We start from the raw sequence: 11,122 nt of genomic DNA on the forward strand, positions 1-11,122 counted from the left end.
TTGGCATCATGATATCTATGTACTGTGTTGCAGACATATCTACTGAAGTCAGCAGCTAACCAGCAAGCCTCGTCCTGCCCGGTCCAAAGCTCCTGCGCTTGCAGTGTAAACGCCAACACTCCCCTGGTGCTCTGAGCTCCCCATCAGGACCACCAAGCTAACTCTGATAAAATGCTCCCCCTTTTTTGTTTGCAATATGAATTAGACAGTTTGCCAATTTTACATATTGCACCTTTAAACAAATCATCCACAGCTTGTATAGAGAGACAGGGAAGGCCAATAAGAAAATAATGAATACATTTGTTTCCTACAAACTGCTACATGGAGCCCCTTTAAATAAACAGTGACCTATGACCTGTTCCTCCCGAAAGGCGAAAAGGGTGAACTTCGACATACTGTTGAGCATTAGGTGATTTTTGCATTGGTAACTTTTGTTATTACAAACATATCATATGTTGTATTTAATTACCTTTTTTCCCTTTCAGAACGGAGGCACTGTAATAAGAGCACCCCTGTGCATGCAAATACACATTACATGCATATTTATTCATATCTGTCACCTTCAAAGTCGGGTACACAAGTGAATTTAAATCCCTCACCATTAAAAAGAAAATAGCTGCCTTGAGAATCTCACCTTCAGTTTTTATATCATGAAGCATCATGTTGACTTCTGGGATGTAAATTTAGTTTGGTAATCACAATGTAAAGTTGTGCTCTTCCTCTTAATAAGGAAAACATCACAGAAACAGGTGCTGGCTTAAAGTTGAAACTTCCCTTCACAGCAACTGCATTCATTAGTCTAATCTTCTGTGCTGGGAGCGCTCTCTTTTTCCCCCTGTCGAAGTCTCTAACGGCTGGATAATATGTCTGCTGCAGGCTACTGCTGCTTGAAAGCCTGGAGGGCACTGGAACAGTCTGCTTTGTGTTTCTAATCAACAGATCTGCTCAGGTAAATGTCCTTTTAGGGGGACGTTCCGCAAGGACATGGCGCATTTCATAACTGGGGATTTGACAACGTTATTGATAGCATTTATACATAATTACACTTCTATTTGCTATTATTCTCCAGCTATATTTGCTCGTTTTTCTCACCCATAATGTAATCACACGGCTAAAGAAACACGCCTCAGAGCCTGGAATCCAAACTCAGTCCCAGGTCTTCATGTTACCTGCAGGATTGAAAAATGATGACACAGTTGTGACATGCCAAGTTTGTCCTTGTGTGGCTGCATGTTGTGTGTCAGTGAAGGTTATCTGGTGTCACCCTCCTTCAGTCGCATTTGTAATGGCTCAGCAAAAAACGGCTCAGTAAAGTGTTGTGGCTACATCTGCTGCTGCTGGTGGGGGGCCCCGGCTGCTGTGGAGAAGACCGAGGAAGCGGAGCAGAAGCAAACTGGGACCGCGTTTCCAGCATGTCTTCCACCAGGCAACGCTGTGAGCCTCACCCCGAGGACAGGATTTGTTCCTTTTTGGCTCCACAGAGAATTAGATGTCATTAAAAACAATAATTAGGTATTTTATTGGTTTTCAGCAAACATCAACAGTAGAATAAGAACCTTGCTTGATAAACTCATTTCTTTATTATCCTGTCAAAAAAATTATAACCAGGTGGTTTCTGTAGTATAATTAGTTTACTCAGTTGTTTCATTATTATCTTTATTGGTAAATACGGGATCATAATCAATGTTCTCCCTCTAATCTGGCTGCCATTGTTGTTTATTTACTTTTATAATTTTGCTTCAAAAACTTAATGCAAAGACTGTTTCCGCTGCAGTAATTTATTCATGAAAACTACACTTGCATACGCACATGTGCTCAGACACACTCACATATGTGCTCACACACTCTTTGCTGCAGGGCAAGCATTCTCCCACCAACATTTACGCCTCCTTCTCGCGTCTCCCACCGGCCACGTCCCCTGCAGACGGATTCAAAACCATCACCAGAAATGATCTATAAATGTGTGAACGCCTCATTTCCGCCTGTGTTTAAGCAAAAGAAAGAAGAGAAGAGCCAACCGCCTACAACAGCTGCCCTCCTCTGCATGCTATATACTGTATGTTCACGTGTCTTCTTTGATGCTAAGATTAAATAAATCGATGATGTACAAAGTTATTTTCAGAAACCTTTGGTGAAAGCATATTACTCATTAAAACACACATCTAACCATTTTTGGGAGCACTTTGACTCTACCTCCATCTACATGCATGAGATTTAGAGAAATGATGTCTTGTTATGGTTTAGATTTGAAGAATCTCTCACACTGATCAATAACCTGTGACCAATGATCTGTCATATTTTCTTCTTTATCAGCTTAAATTAAAAGGAATACCTCTAAATTTTAGGAAACAGGTTTATTTCTTATTTCTTTCTGAGAGTTTGAGGAGAAGATCAATACCACACTGCTGTGGAGAAAGTGTGTGTGTTGAAGTTGGTGTTGGTCATTTGTTATAGAAGCAGCTTTTGTCATATTTGTAGAAAATCTCAGAACATCCTGAGAGCAATCAATAAATCTAACGTTCTAACAAAATAAAAAAGAAAGAAAATATGGTGACTGTGGCTGTCGTGAGTCCCTAATAAGCCATCTGCCTTCCTGTGTTCACTCTGCACTTACTGCGCATGACTGAAGTCTTCCACAGGGCCAGACGGACATATTTCTAAAGCTATTAGCGAGCTAGTGGCAGAAGACTGGCAGAGAAAGTGCAGCAAAGTGCAAAGTTTCCCAATACTTACATTCCTAGCTTGACAGGAATGAATACTAACAATAGCCATTTTTGTTGTTTTACATTCATTATGATAATCTCAGGTGTTTAGCAACGACAGTGATGCGCTCTGCTCTCAGTACACAGACCCTGAGCCGAGGCAGCAACTGACTGTTCAGCGGCTAACCCAGTAACTTTATCACAAGGCACACACCTCGCAGTGAGAAGTAAGGGAAAGCTAGCTTTTTTTAAATTGTTTTTTTTGGGTAAATATCTGAAATAAGGCCTGTCGTTAACAGAAGCTTAACATATTTCAATAAGATGCATCAGTAAATGCTACACGGTTGTATTTTAAAGTGTTTATGTGCTTAAAAAAAGGAAACAAGTGGCTTAATAAAACTGCAGAGGTTGTTGGGGAGGTGCATGCAGCAACTACAGCCAGACAACAGCCGGGTGCAGTGACTCTCTCACAGCGACGTGAAGCTTTGACTGACCTCACCAGAAACTCCCCCCTTTGAATGCCTATGAAGCAGACTCAGAAAGCCACAGAATAAAGCTAATTGTTTGCTTACATTAAAACATTTTGAACTCAAAATCTCAAAATCGAACTTTGAATTCAAGTCTAATTATATCTTTCCATTGAATCTGTACGCAAATGTGTCGCCAGCTGCTTCGCCCTGCTTCCAGTCTTTATGCTAAACTAAGGGAACAACCCTCTGACTCCAGCTTCCTGTTAAACTCACAGACATAATAGAGGTATATATCTTCTTCCCTCACTCTCTCAAACAAAGCCAATCAGTGTTTTTTTCCCAAGAGGCACTGTCCAATTATCATTCAGTGTAAACAAGAACATTTTTCCAATGGCATCTTGGGAAGTAGGCTTTTATACTCCAGAAATGTATAGCTGGTTGAAAGTGCCAAATGTGTTTCGATCAAACATGCTGTTTTTCTCGCTGCCTTTGCGATAGTTCTTCGCTGTTAAGAAAAAGCATCAAGCGCTATGCATTGAAGGTGTATTTACACTGAGACAAGATCCTTCTGTTCAGCACACTGTACCTTCACACGGGAACATAAAAGAGGCATGGATGAGACAGAGAAAAATAGCACAATTCCCCCACAACGAAACTATCCCTTTAAATCAGGGCAAGTGCCTATACTTAGAAGCTGGGACGTCAGACAAAACAGGGCTGTGGGACATGAAGGTAATCTAGTGGGCAGCTCTTATTATGGATGCTTGATTGATCTGACTGAAGACAGAGGGGAAATACAGGAAATAAAGTTAAAATTCCACCTTTCATGAAGCCATTTGGAGGTGATCGCTGCAGTGCACTTCAAACTGAAGATGAGCTCAGTGCCCAGCTCTTTGCCTGGTTTCCAGCTGTTCCATGGCCCAGACCTGAACTTCATACGAAAGTGACAGAATTGTCTAGAAAGAGAGGAAATCTACCATTTGTACATTACAGGGCACTCAAGTGTGGTCGAGTACTCGCATGTAATGGGTGGGCAGGCTTAGCGAAGTACATGAGAGGCCACTAGGGCACTGCAGCGCTGAAATGACTCCGAATCAGATTCACAAGAGGATAATGGCTCGGGATGATGCCTCCTTTGCGTCTGGATGGAAGGGCTTCATTTTCCATGTTTGTTGGCAGCAATAGCGCCGAAGAAAAAGAGCTTCATAAGACTTAAGATATTGAGCCATCGTTGTCTGAATGCTTTTCTATAAATATGGTGCTCTTTGAGGAGTCTTCAGTGCTGCTCCAAGGGGTGCGTGTTCATTTGTCAGTCACACTGTGGTGAAGACTTTAATCTGCTGTAGTGTCACACCTTTCCACTGTTTCCACAATAAAGGCAGGAACTGGCCAACAGTGCTGCACTATGCTGTGAGGTGGTAACTATTCTGCCCTGAAGGAAAGGATTGTGTCAATATTTTTTCCTCTGAGTGTCTATGTGGAATTTGATGTTATTTTTATAAACTTGTATGTCAGTGAAGGTGTATTTCTTTTTTTTTATATGCTGTTTGAACCCTGAGGGGAGATTCTCCTTTTGGCTCCACCTCCGCCTCTACAGGGAGGTCAGAGGTCATGGTCAGCTACAAAACAACATCCCCGTCTTCCAGCTGAAGGACGGTCTCATGTTTGCCAGAGCAAATCAAGCTCGGTTTTCGAGCGAGGCATGAGAGTGCAGCCGTGGTGGATAAACGCACCCTTGATGAATGTGAGTTTAACACGGTGCAAATGGATTAACTGGCAAATTGGAGGCTTGGTTTGACAAATATTTTTCTTCTCCAAAGGCAGAAATGTTTTTGGATGAATTAATCTGCAGTAGGTAGAATAAACAGGCCACTTCTGTTGCTATTTTCCAGAAATTACATTCCAGTGACATTTTCTCAGAATGTGAATTTAAAAGGTGACATTTAATTTCATAACACAGCAGTAGTATTATTCAAACCCAGTCTGAATATGCAGTGTACTGTATGTTGTGTGCAATTGTGGAAAAATAGAAAATACTCCTTTATGTGCATATATGGATGCCGCTACATTAAGAGCTGAACGCATCAGAAGCTCTTCTTCCACAAGTAACATGTGACTGAACAGCCATTTCCACAGGCACAAAAAATAAGGTCCATGCTGACAAAACATTTGATCGGCTTTCGAAGGTGGGAATCCCAGTCTTGGTCGTAAATCAAAGTACTGAAATTATGACCTGATGATGGCGCTAGATGAAAAAGTCTGCGGCTCTTCAAAGTTATGAGAATTTATCCTGAAGGTAGCTTGAATATTTGTGGCATACACTGGATAAACACTGTGATGCCAAAACAAATCAGGTTCATCCCTCTATCATGTATTCTCGGGGGAGTCAGTACTTCCAAGAAGATGATACTCTCTGTCACATAAATCATCCAGGAATCACTCAAGGAACATTCAGATGGCATTAGACAAGAAATAAAAAACTTTAGCTGCCCTATACCAGAAATATTAGAGAGACATATGCCCCCTTCCCCCCAAAAGCCAATCATGTGCTTTATACTGATAAAAGATATCAGCCTATCACGTTGTCGCACCGATGTGAGCATAGCAGAAGAAGTATAATCTTTAGGAAAAGGTGTTTTAAACCTTATTTTGGGGCAAAGTCACAAAACCTTTTAAACCTTTTCTGTCATCATATTTGACTGGCAATTCTATACATACAGTTTGTATGTCCAGGTGACCAGCTAAAGTGAAGATCTGGCTCTGTCCCCACTCATTTATACAGGAACCTGGTCTTCTAAGCCTTTACCAGATGGCTGCTCAGTGGCAAGACGTTGAACTTTCTATTTGCAATGGATTGGATTAATTCTGTAGTTCCCCTCAGCTTTGCGCTGTGTTTTGGTGTCTTTCACCTCATTGTTTTGGTTATACAACCTACAACTTTCCAGTTTTGGGTCGCTCTTACCGTTTTCATCAGACTTGCTTCCAACCAGCTCCTGCTTTCAGCTAAGATGCCATGATAAGCCCACTGTAAGCTACCCATCCAGCACAAGATAGCAGACAAGGTTGGCAATGAGCTGGTGAACACAGTGGAGCGTTAAGCAGATAAAAAGGCAGAAACTTCCCTCACGAGATGGTGGAAACTACTGACAGCATACAATTTGGAGAGAGATTTCTGGTCTGAAAAGTGAAGCCAATCCAGAAGTGCCTTGAACCTGCATTCTTTCCAATGGCCAGCAGGAGGTTGCCTGGACTGGTTTCATAAAGAAGTCAGATTCTATGTAAGCTTATGAGAAAATGACCCTACTTCTCTTTTTTTAATCACCTCAGTAAACTGTTTTCAAATGAGTTTATTGCCTCAATCATTAGTTTCATGTCTTCTTCAATTCAGCATGGTGTTTATTTTGTAAATTTGGTCTGCTGCCTCCAGTGGCCAAAAATCAATTAATGCAGCTTTAAACTTGAAACAACAATCAAGGAAGCTGCACAAAGCACCGATGTCCATAATGTCAGCTTCATCTCTGGAACGCTACGGGTCTTTGATTTTTGTGGTAGCTGTTATTGGGACCAAAGGTGGTCTCCTGTGGTTTGAAAGGGTCCATTAGTCCATTAGTCCATTAATCTGGTCTCTGAGGTGGAAAGAACTGATTGCCATTAAAGGAGGAGGGCTGATTTCTTTCTGCCTTAATAAGCTTTAAGGTAAATTAAGAAAGAGGAACACTGTACTATTTTTGTGCTTTTGTCTGCATCTTTTGCCATCAGGTGTTCTTTTCCGGGGGCCAATGTTCTTTTTTAAAAACCACATATACCTATTGTTTATGTGAATATGTGCTGAGATTCACTTTCCGTTTGTAATTTGTGCATGCTTAAGCTAAAATGCTATTTAGGGAAATGAATGACTGTTGAAGTAAAGCAGTGGCATAAGCTCCCCTCTCTGGTGTCTCATTTTCAGTCTGTGTGTCTCTCCCTCTGCATTTGTTTGGTGTTGAAGATGTCACATTGGGCTTTTTTTGGGGCGGTGTGATTTCCAGACAGCTTGACTCGTGGTTCTGACTCATTAGCTTCCTGCGCGGCTACAATGAGCCTCATCAATCGTAACCCCCAGCGCAAAAGAGCTGTTTTCCCTCTACCTGGCCATTACGGCTCTCTCTGCTCAATAACACAGCCTAGAAAACAGTGTGGCGGTGCTTGTGTTGGGGAAATAAATAACACATTTTTAAGAATGCTGTGGAAGTGAGAGTATCTTAACAGTGATTCCCTCATTTAAGCCTTTCTATAGCAGACGGGAAGACAATTTTGTGGCACATGTTGCATTGTGCACAACAATAAGAGCTGCAGAATTACATTGTGTATTTTTGAAAGGACCCAACACATGCTGATCAGTAGCCAGAAGCTAACTGAGCAAGTAGGAATAGAGAGGTTGACTGTAAGTTTGACTTACTTTGCTCCAAAAAGACATCTAACTATAAAATGAGTCTGTCTGTCTGTCTGTCTGTTAATTGCATATCTCGAGAACTGTTCATCTGATCTACTTCACACTTGGCAGGTTTGTTGCTGAGGACTCAGGGAAGTGCAGTGTGGTGCAAATTGGATATGCAACACGCTCAATATTAATACATTTTGAATGAACAGTAAAAACCGCTCTGTGATCTCATGGGGAAGCAGACATAAACAAAATAGAGATTACCGTGACAAAAGCAAAAGGTTAAACGAGTCTGGATTAGTACGATGACGCGGTCAACACAGGTTTTCTGTTCTTAAGTAAGATCTGGAGGCGAAATTTTAAGGTTCTGTCAACAGTAGCATGCTAGCTAATGTTAGCCTCAAGGTCAAGAATGTTTACCATTGCTTGGCATCATCGTCAGTTGCTCCGGGACGCCTCTCTCATTGGTTGTTGTGGTCTGGCTCGTAAAGTATCGATTAAAATCATCCAGATATTAAAACGTAAATATCAAACATGTCAAATATTATCGGGGCCGCCCCGATGAGTCTGTGAGCAGTCCAGGAGGCTTGAGACTTGATCTGTAAACCAGTCACTTTACCAGATATAATTTGTTGAGTGGTATGTTTTAAACTGGCAGTTCACTAGTTATTTTATTTGGCTTTCAAAAATATCAGCTTAACTTACTTTAATTGAAGTTAACTTAATGTAAACTTCCCAAATCATTGCATTTAAATTGACAATGGATCAAGTGACAAAAAAAAAACTTGGATAAGCATCAAACAACAGATATACAGTGTAAGTGACCATCTGGTGAACACAGTGGAGCATTTACTGCTGAAGAACCAGATGTTTCGCAAACGAGTTGGTGGAGACCAAAACAGAGCTGAAAGGTGACTGAATACTGGACTTCACAGTTTGTCCACACTGGAGGTGTTTCAACTGTTTTTCCGTCGTCTGTCTCATGCGCATCTGATGGAACAGATATGCTTCTACAGATTGTGCGTTTGGATGTGAGCGCTGCCAAAATTGGGATGACAACACAAAATGCTGTGCCTCATCCTGCACGAAACAGACGGACGGCTGAAGCTGCAGCTCCACGTATGTGCTGCTCAAGCTACACAGACTTTGTAGACCATGGATGTGTTAAAGAGAACTATGAAAGTTGCTTACAAATGCAAAAAAGTATGCACAATAAAGTCCTTCACCAGATGAGCACGTTAGGAACATGCACGTTTGTGCCTTCTGCTGATAATGGTAATAACATAATGATAATAAAAAAGATTCATTTCAGGGGGTTGTGACTTTAAAAACTTATTCACCGTTTTACAGCCACTCCTTTTCCAGTGACTGGTGTACAGAAAAAATGGTCTTGGGTTTGTAGTGCCAGGTTATAAAAGAAAGAAAATGTTGTAAACACAATGGTTGAAGCACATCGGAAACGAAAGTGTTTATATCTGTTCTTAATGGGATCATTCAAAGGTGGGGTGAAAAGCCAGCTGTTGTAGAGAGGGGGGAGAGATCATTTCACTATGAGGTAATGGTGCACATTATCAGGCAGTCTCTCCTAGAAAACATTCATTGTGACATTCAGAATGAGTTTTTTTTTTTTTATGTTTTTACATGTTTGTCATGCAAAATCTTTGTGTTGTTGTGAGGTAAACAGTTATAGTTCAGTGGTGCTTAAACTGGAAGAGGGTGTGACCAGAATTTGTTAAAGGTGCAATATGAAGTCACATTCTTTGGACTGTCGTGGGAAATCTGACCCAAGTCCTTCACAAAGAAATCCACAGTCCAGCAGCATGTAAACAACTTAAAGGGGCACTATGGAGTTTTGGAGAAGAAATTCAAATGCAGAATTTTACTATTTAAAATAATAATAAGATAATAATACAATCATTTATTTTTTCCAAAACTAAATAAACAAGCTGTTCTCAGAGGAAAATAAGGTCCCAGAACACTGTTTGAAGCTAGAAAGGTGGCAGGGTCCGCCACATATAAACAAAGGAAAACAGTATGAAACTGTCCTGTCCTTTAAGGGTTAGTTTGTTTATTTAGTTTATTCAGTCATCAAAATTAAGAGAGTTTGTTCATTAACTAATGAAGATCTTTCTCTCCTGATTAAAAATTCTTCCCCAAAACAACATAGTGCACCTTTATACAAATCGTCCGCAGGCTTGTACAGACAACTGAGAGACGGGGAAAGTCTCATTGTTCATGTCACATTACAATCCTCTCACATATGACCAATAAAGAAATGATTAATACATGTAAATTGCTACAAATTGTTCCATAGAGCCCCTTTAAAATACATTTTTTGGTAACGAGAGAAAAACAACTGTTTACAGAACACATTTGTGTTTTTAAATAAACTTTCATAAACTTTTTTTGAAACGCAGTACGGATAAATGACTTTAGTTGATCTCACTTTCCGCTTGCGTTTATCGCCGAACAAAAGAATGATGTCGAGCCCTCTCAAAATCAGTGTCTGCAAACTTAATGAGATCTTTCTGTAACTGCCACACAGTAACGACAGCAGTCTTTCATGTGTGCTGAGCTCCAGCTAACAAGCTCTGCTGCAGCAGCTGCAGGTGTGTGTGTGTGTGTGTGTCTCAGAAGGCTGTCATCAGGCCCCGCGTGGATCCTACAGGAGGTAATGTAATGACCCTTTACTGCCATGCCCCTCAACCCCTTACAACACACACACCAGCCGTCACAGAGCCATGCCTCACCTCTTCTACCTCCCTCCTTCACACACACACACACACACACACACACACACACACACACACACACACACACACACACACACACACACACACACACACACTTTCATGCGCTCACACTGATAAAAAACTAGGTTATCATCGCAGTTATTTCTGCTGCAGGGCATATAGCTTACAAAGCAGAAGAACCTGTTTTTGAGCCATCTCAGGACAAACTGTACAAACACACACACACTAAAGCACGGAAATGTAAATTGAAAGCTCGGACAATTCTTCAAGCGCAGTGTGTGTCTTCAGGCCACAAATGTTAACACAATAATACATCATGTACTGTAATTTAAACGCAGGACAGACTGAGAGGGAAAGGTCAACGTGGCATAATAAGGCCGACGTGACTTTTCCTAAAACCTTACTTGTGACATTTGGAGGCATTAGACTGCTCCTGAATGAATTCTGTTACAACCTCTTTGTACAGTACGCCCAAAGTGCTTCCATTAAAAGAGCAAATTGTAATCAAATGTCTAAAAAAGAAAAGAAAAAGAAAAAAGACTTGGATGCGAGCCGGCCCTCACAAAGAGCATGCATATTACTCATCCCCCACAGAGCCGCCTTGCTCTAGTGTATTGTGGGAGGACCAGGGTGGGCGGCTGTGCAGGGGAGCTGCGTTCAAGACTCCATGACTTCAGCTCACATGTAACATATCAGCATAATATTTCTTCACCTTCCCCTTGATACACTAAGTGGCTTCTGCTTCAGCCCAGTGTGTGTGTGTGTGTGTGTGTGTGT

This window comes from Pagrus pagrus, assembly GCF_965226575.1.
Source record: "Pagrus pagrus genome assembly, chromosome: 5".
Classification (NCBI taxonomy): domain Eukaryota; kingdom Metazoa; phylum Chordata; class Actinopteri; order Spariformes; family Sparidae; genus Pagrus; species Pagrus pagrus.